We start from the raw sequence: 8,553 nt of genomic DNA on the forward strand, positions 1-8,553 counted from the left end.
CCCTTTTCTCTCCCTTTTCTCCCCCTTTTCTCCCCCTTTTTTCTCCATCTTTCCTCCCCCTTTTCTCTCCATCTTTCCTCATACTAAGGTGAATCTGGACATCCCTTTAAGTGAACTGTAACCAACATTTTTAGCAGAAGATGAGGCAGGAGCTGAGCAGTCTCAGTGCTGAATCTTGGCAGATTTCCCATTTTGGAGCCCAGAATTTTTACATTTTCACACCAGAAATTCCTTGCCCAAGCCCTTTGAAGCCAGGTGCCCGTGGAGAGTTTGCAGGTGTGCTAGATCAGCATGTGAAGCCAGCTCTGAGTGACAGGGGTGACAATCTTGGACGTGTCCCAGGGGAGGGAGGGATCTTTTGTTCCACTGCACCTCTGAGCGGGGGTGAGAGCCCTCACTCAGGATTTTGGGATAGATTCAGACCAAATTCTTACACTCTCTCAATCATTCTAGCCAAAAAAAGGGCAGAGATTGTACTCCAGGAAGAATTGGGTGTTGTGTTCTCGGTGAATAGATGCAGGGCTTGATCAATAAAGCATTTCCCTGGATTAAAAGCTGTGCCCCAGCAGTTCAGTCTTTGGGCTTTATTTTAGGCTTGTTAGTGGCTGCTCATCAACTCCACCTGCAAGCTGAATTTGATTGGTAAAACTCCTTTCATTTGCATTCCCTCCTCTGCTTTTACACCTTCCCCACCTTTTTCTCCCCCGGATTTCTCCTGAACCAGATGTGCAGGAGCTGGTTTGGGTCTGGGTGCTTTGTTAATTGGTTTGTCAGCTGCTCCCCCGAGACCTCTCCCCACCAGCACCAGCTTGATTGAAGTGCTCTGAGTGATGTTAAATGATGAAAACAAGGACAGTGCCTTAGAAAAACGCCTCCAAAAAGGTGAAAAAGGTGCTCCAAGAGCCACACAAGGTCACTGTCATTAAAGTAACACCCTGTTGACGTGGGGATTGGGAGTGGAGACACTTCTTGTTGCTGTTAAAAAGGGGAGAGCTGGTGTTTGCTGTGGGATTTAAAATCATCTGCACTCTCAAGTCAGGCTCCAGCCCCACACCTCACTGTTGGCACCACGTTAATTTAAAAAGAAAAGTCTGGTGGGATGGAGGCAGCCAGGGCTGTGCTGGTGTGTGAGGATATCAAATTGTCAGTAAATCTTCTCATTTCCTTTCGTGCTCTTCTGAGCCCTTCAAATGTCTGGAATTTCTTTGCTGCGAAGCTGTGTGTGATGAGAAGGGGGAATGTTGTTTGGGAGGGTGAGGAAACTGCCCCAAAAAAAGTTGGTAGGAGAGAGGGGATGGGATGGGATGGGATCAATGGGATGGGATGGGATGGGATGGGATCAGTGGGATCAGTGGGATCAGTGGGATCAGTGGGATCAGTGGGATCAGTGGGATGGGATGGGATGGGATGGGATGGGATGGGATGGGATCAGATCAGATCAGATCAGATCAGATCAGATCAGTGGGATGGGATGGGATGGGATCCATGGAATGGGATCCATGGGATGGGATGGGATGGGATGGGATCAGGGGGATGGGATGGGATCAGTGGGATGGGATGGGATCAGATCAGATCAGTGGGATGGGATGGGATGGGATCAGTGGGATGGGATCCATGGGATGGGATGGGATCCATGGGATGGGATGGGATCCATGGGATGGGATGGGATCCATGGGATGGGATCCATGGGATGGGATGGGATGGGAGTCCTGCCTAAGCTTTGAGAAATGGGGAGTGTTCCTCCTGTTCCCTTCGAGGCAGGAGGGGTCTGAGGGTGCTCAGTCATCCCCTCAGAAATAAAAAAATGAATAAATTAAAAATTCAATTGAGATATAATAAATTTATATATGCAGCTATATCATCATCATTATTATTATCATTTTTATCATATCTTTTGTTACTTCATTTTTTTGGAGTTTGCCTTTCTTCCTTCAGGATTTTTCTGAAGGGAATGGAATTTAATCCATAACCTGGAAAAACTGTTTCAAGGTGTTCCATCACAAATAGTTTGTGTGTTTCCATGAGGTTTTCCCGTGTTTTATTTAAGTGCTCCTGGCTTGACAAAGCGAGTTCAATTTAAACCCGTGCCATTGCTGTCACTACACTGAACACTGTGTCAGCATTTTCATTTCTAAAAGCTGTTTTTCAAGGGTTTATAACTCAGTCATAAAACACATCCAGGCTGGGCTGGGGCTGAGGGAGCTCTGGAACCCATTCCCTCTCTCCAAGAGCCGTGTCCTGCACGGGAGGAGAAATTAAATTGCCCAATATTCCCCATTTCTCTCTCCAGTGTGACTCTGATCCCACCTTCCCCTGGCTCTTATCCACAACTGAACTCCAGAACATCCAAGGGAGGATCAAATCCGTGTTGTATCCACATCCAAATCCATCTGGTTGAGGTTTAATTGTGGCATCAGGGTTGGGTTGGAGGGGTTTGGAGCAACCTGGGGTACTGGAAGGTTCCCTGCCCACAGGAAATGAGCTTTGAGGTCCTTCCCAAGCCACCTCATCCCAGGATTCTGTGATATTTATTATTTTATCTCCAGGTAGAGTTGGTGTTATATTTAAATTCAGGAAGTGAAAGCAGTTTGCTGATGCCCAAAGCCAAGTCAATTTTGGAAGTAGAAGCTCACGAGTTGGCTTTTTGCTTCTCCTTCTGTATCACATCCCAGTCTCTGCTTTCCACTGTCCTCTGTGTTCTCCTCTGAAAATCAGATTTTCTTCCAGAGCTTATCCCTCTTGTCTCCCCCAGAGAAAATAAGTTTGTGAATCGGTTTTAATGTTAGATTAATATTAATTCCTAAAGCTCCCAGGCTGAGAAGTTGAAGTGTTTGGTGAGCAGAGTTCTCTGTAGCTGTGTGTCTGCAAGAGCTTTCAAGGGTTCTTAGCGATCTCTGAGAAGTCACCAGGTGTTTTTCAGTGGCTGTGCGCATTCCCAGACATGGGAAAATCAGGAATTATCCAACAAACAACAACGTTGTTGCTTATCAAACAAAGTGGAGCTCAGACTCTTCATCCCACTGGGGCTGGGGGTGCAGAGAGGAGAAGGAAGATGCTCCAAGAGGATGCTCTGAGGAAAGCATCTGACTTCAGGCTTCAGGATGTTTAACTGCGTGAAACTGCTCTGGAGACCCTGCTGGAGGAGGGGAGGTTTCAAATCTCCTCTGAGGAGTCTAAAATGTGGGATCAGGGACATCAGCTTGGCAGTGGGAATGATTTGAGGTCGGGGTTGGGAGCTGACCTCAGGCAGGGTCTGCAGGATTGGGGATTTTCTCATCTGTGGCTGCTCTTTGATCAGGTCACGCCTTTAGCCAAACCAGGGGTGCTCTGGGGACAGCGTTTGGTGGTGGGAATGGCTGGACTTGATGTTCCTCAAGGTCTTCTCCAACATGAAGGGTTCTGTGAGGTGGTGAGGGAAGAATCTGAAACCCAAATCTTGGTGGTACAGCCGAATTCTTGTAGCGGTCTGGAGGAAACAGCCTCAGGTTTCACCAGTGGAGGAGAAGCAGCACTTTCCCGTTAGGATTAAGGGAAGGAAGGATATAAAAAGTGCTTTTTGCTGTGATTTTGCAGCGAGCCTCACCTCGTTGCTGCCGGGTTTTAGGGACCACAAGGAGCTGCCACGTGCTCAACCCCCTCATCAACCCCAGTCCTTCCCATTGAGAGGAATATTTACGGGGTCTGGGCCGTTCTGTGCTTCACAAACTCCTTCTCAGAGAAGAAAAGCTGGCCTATATTTTTATTTCTCTTTCCCTGGAGCTATTTTGGGTGATTTCTCCAAGCAGTGCCTGCTCCCTCCGATTCCTCTCCCACTGGACAATGTCCAGCCTGGTGCTGGCGGGATTGGGAGTGGAGGGAGCAGTGCCTGAGGGTTGGGTCATGAATTAATAATTGCTGTGTGCTGGGGGAGGCCCCTCACACGAGCTGAAGTTGCCTGGCAGAGCGCTATCAATCACTCAGTGACCAGAACTTCCAGTAATTAGTGTATTTTATGGGCCTGTGCTTCAGTGACTCGGAAGCACATATGCTCCACTCCCAGCTAAACTTAGGCAGAGTAATATTCCAGGATGATTTATCCGCCTGCTGCACTGGGATGTAACCCTATATTAGGTGAAGATTGTGAACTAAGCTGCAATAAAGTGGAAGTTTAGGTACAGTTTGCGCGGGTTGAGACCTCGATGGATCGTTGTTGCTCAGCAATTGCTCCTAGGCCGCTGTGGGCAGGGAAATAAATAATCCAGTTCTCCACCCAGGCTGAGGGGACGATTAAGGGGTGATGTGGGCTGTGGGTGTTTGGAATGTGGGTTTTAATATATAAGGTTATTTAATAGAATATATTATTTGTGTTTTTATGGGTGAGTGAGGGTGGGGAGGCCCTGGCACAGAAGCTGTGGCTGCCCCTGGATCCCTGGGATGGCCCAGGCCAGGTTGGACAGGGTTTGGAGAAGTGGGAGATGTCCCTGCCCGTGGTAGGATGGATTAGAGGATCTCTAAAAGGTCCCTTCCCACCATTCCAAGATTCCATCACTCAGCATATTCTTTCCTATTCTTTCTCTGTCGTTGTTTCTACTTAAAGAGTCAAAAAATGATGAAGTTTCTGTGTCTTTTCCCATGATTTAGTGGCTGGGAGTGGCAGATGAAGTCTCACTCCAGCAGAGCTGGAGAAGACCAGAGTCAGAGCTGCCCTTCCACCAGCACAGCCAAATTTAACCCACTTCTCCCTTCTGGTACTGAGTTTAAACCCAGCAAACAACCACGCAGGAAACCTCTCTGCTCCACCAAGGACTCAAATTAACCCTCCTGGAGCATTTGTGGGGATTTTGCTCCTGCTAATTTCCCTGGAAAGCCCTGGCCCACCTTTGTCCCTTGGGAAAAGGCGTCACCTTTGGAGATGCAGCAGTAAAAGCCTGGTAATATCCAGGATTTGTGGCCAGGCAGAAAGGTGCAATTTAACCCTGATTGTCTGCAGCCTTGAGCTGGCAGTGCATTTGCTACAGCTCATATTTAAAAGAAGTCAAAGTGAAACTAATTACCTTTAATTAAGGCGAATTAAGCTTTGATTTTTTTATTTTTAATATCATCTTTTTTACACCGAGACGGAGCTGGAACTCATCTGCTCAAGCCAAGGAATGTCCCAAAGGTTATTAGGGCATTTTTCTGGTGGTGGTAATAACCTTCCCCCCTCCCAGCCCTGGCCACCAACAACAAATCTGTCACTTCATCCGTCTCCGTTGCCGCTCCTGCCCCTCCGCAGGGGTCGCAGATTCCACAAGTTATCAGCTAATGGCCTTATACATTAAAAATTGAAGCTTTCCTCACTCCCAGGCCTTGCAAGGCTTTGTTCTTAAGCCCCAGACACTTTGGAGTGCAGCTGCAAACTATAGGCAGAAGATTAAATTAATTTGTAACTCTTCTTTTTTTTTTTTTTTTCCTTCTATTTTTTATTTATTTTTTTTTTTGTCAGGGCCCTGCATTACTAAATCCTGCACATTTAATTGAAACCCTACTTCAAGATGCTTTGTGTTGTCAGTTTAACCTCAGAAGCACTTTAACTCTGCTAAATTGCTGTTATATCCTTTTGGATTTATTTTTTTTTATTTATTTTTAATTTTTTTTCCCCAAATAAACCCCACAGTAAGACGACAGCGAAATTGATATTAAGGAGGAGAAGAAAAATCTTGGTGTACTTTTTTTTTTGAGGTATTTAATATTTATTAAAGGTCCATACCCAGCAGAGTTTCAGGTGATTTGAAGCCCATCTATCCAGGAATGTTGAAATTGGCCTTGGAATGAAATTTCACCTGGGGAATTTTGTGTTATCCAGTAGTTAAGTCTGCTTTTAGAAAGTTTGAGCGAGGCTGCTTCCTGCAGAAAATGAGGGTTTAGCTGCGGCGCACAATCTAAATGCAAAATCCTCGGATGGAAATTTAATTGTGTAAAATGTGCACGAGGTAATTAAGAACAAATTTTAGAACATTTCAGCCTATAAAGTCCTCCTTCAGCTCCATCACTGGCGATATTGCCAGCGCTTATTTTCAATTTGCAGTTATGCCGAGAAACATGGAATGTGCCTGAAATGAAGAGGAAAAGCATCCCGTGCTCTCCGGTGTAACTGTAAATTAAAAAACAACTTGCACAATAATCTAAGTGGGAAATTTTATTGCCTGAGTGTCCTAAAAATATGTTTTGAACTTCCTTCCCTCAGCCACTTTTCCAAACGGGATCCAGACAGAGCTGCTGCTGTGATTTTATTCACAATATGCAGCAAAAAAAAAGGAGTGAGGTGGAGAAAGTGATTTGGAAGGGGAGGGGGTTTCTGGATTTCCCTTTTCACTTCTAAAATGGCAAATCACACGATTTCAACAAGTGATTTGAATTTTGGGTTCATTTATCTGCCCCTTTAGTGTGTTTGAGAACAGGGTTGAGTTGCTTTCCTGCTAATTCTGGTGCTCAGTCCTGAGCTTCTTCCTGAATCACCTCTTCAAAATTCAAAATTTTGGGTTTTTTCCTTTTTTTTTAATCAAATTTTTTTTGGTAGCTTGGTAAAAGTCAGTATATGCACACACTCTGTACCTCTGTTATGTCATACATAAATATATATATATATATATATATAAAACTACACAAATATGTATTATATATAATTTTTATATCTATAACTACATGTATATATACATATATTTATAGATAGAATATACAATATATATTATATATAGTATATATAATATATATGATATATAGTATATAATGTTTTGTATGTAATATATAATATATAGTATATAATATATAACATAGTATATATAATATGTAGTATGTAATATATAAATATAATAGATAATATATAATAGATAATATATAACATAGTATATATAATATATAATATGTAATATGTAATATATAATATATAGTATACAATATATACTATATAGTATATAATCTATTATATATATAGTATAATATATATAGTCTAATATATAGTATATAATTTATATTATATATTATATATTATATTACATTAATTACAACTGTAACACAATTACATTAATCACAATTAATTACATTAATTGTAATATAAATGTATATAAATATAAAATAGATCTTATATATAATTATATATAATACATTATATTATATATTCATTTATATTAACAATCTATATTACAAATACATAAATATGACAATAATAAGTAATAAATAACCTGGGATTATTTCTCAGTTTGCCAAGTGCTGGTTTGAAATCTGTTGGTGCATCTCATCCATCCCTGCCCAGGCTTGGGGAATTCTCAGCACAGAACCTCTCTGAGCTGCTTTATTTGCTCTCCTGAGCTACTTCTGTGTTTGAAAAAGGAATTGCTTTAGAAAACTCACACCCACACCCTAAAAACTCCTGCAGGTAGCTGCTCTGAGGTGAGAAAGTGTTTTCCTGGATAATTCCTGGTGTCTGATTCCCTTCTCCTTTCTGTTTCCACACCACTCTGCCATTGCAGGCCACTTTGGGCATTGGGAAATGAAGGTTTTTCCAGTTTTGTGTTGGAAAAGAGCTCAAGATCATCAAATCCAGCCCTTAGGAAAGGATCCTTGGGGAAATGGGAAGCAGCTCCCTGGATTTCAGGCATTCCCTCCTCAATATCCAGACATAAACCACTGATCACTTCCCAAACCCAACTAATTTAAATTGAAATATTATATTTTTGTTAAAATACCTGAAAAGAGTGGTGAGTTCTGGAGTTTCCTTTCCATGCAGAGTACTTTTTGGACAGTGTGTTAATTTGGTAGTTTGTGGTTTCTCCATCCTGCACTGGGCTTGTTCCTCGTGTTCCTGTGACTTCCTTGGGACAAATGATAATTTGAAAATCCCTTCAGTGAATCTCTCATCTGTTTGTTGTTTGAGCTTCTTAATATTTTTTTATTTTCTCTTTTAATACTCTTACTTTAACTGTGACACTTTTTATAAATCTAAATCTACACCCAGAGGTCACTGGTTGGCTGAACTTAAACCGTTTTACTTAGTAAATTTAATTAAGAAAATACAGTGCAACTCATAAGCAAATGAGTTTTTTCCTAGTTTTAAACCAAACCACCCTCTCGAGTGCTGATTGCCTCGCTCGACCCCTGGTGATACAGAAACAGGCAAAATTAAAAAGGACATTAAAGCTTCATTAAATCTGAAACACATTTAGTACAGTGACATATCTGCAGGCTATTTCGGGGAAGATTACAGACTCTTTGCTAAGTTTCTTAATTTATAATACCTTGACAATCTTGCAGGGAGGAAATCTGAGCAGATGGATCCAGTGGTGGTGCAGGGGATGCAGAAGTGGCACAGGAGCTGGCCCTGCTTTGCTGAGAAATGTTTCTTTTTTGGCAACCCCTCCAAAGAACTTGTTGCATTCTGGGGTCCTTCAGTGCTTATTTATTCACCCTGTGTTTGTATCTGCCTCTTTCTGCAGTTGTTTTATTTTATTTTATTTTATTTTATTTTATTTTATTTTATTTTATTTTATTTTTTATATTTTTATTTTTATTTTTTATTTTAATTTTATTTTGTTTTTT

The 8,553-nt window shown here is 41.9% G+C and overlaps 1 protein-coding gene across 1 annotated transcript in view; it reads left to right on the forward strand.

Annotated features, from left to right (window-relative positions):
* The window catches only part of MAP2K5 (mitogen-activated protein kinase kinase 5), a 132,264-nt gene that overhangs the window by 67,012 nt on the left and 56,699 nt on the right, over positions 1-8,553 (forward strand). The gene's annotated exons all lie outside the window — the stretch shown is intronic.

The sequence above is a fragment of the Parus major genome, chromosome 10 (genome assembly GCF_001522545.3).
Source record: "Parus major isolate Abel chromosome 10, Parus_major1.1, whole genome shotgun sequence".
NCBI classification, from domain to species: domain Eukaryota; kingdom Metazoa; phylum Chordata; class Aves; order Passeriformes; family Paridae; genus Parus; species Parus major.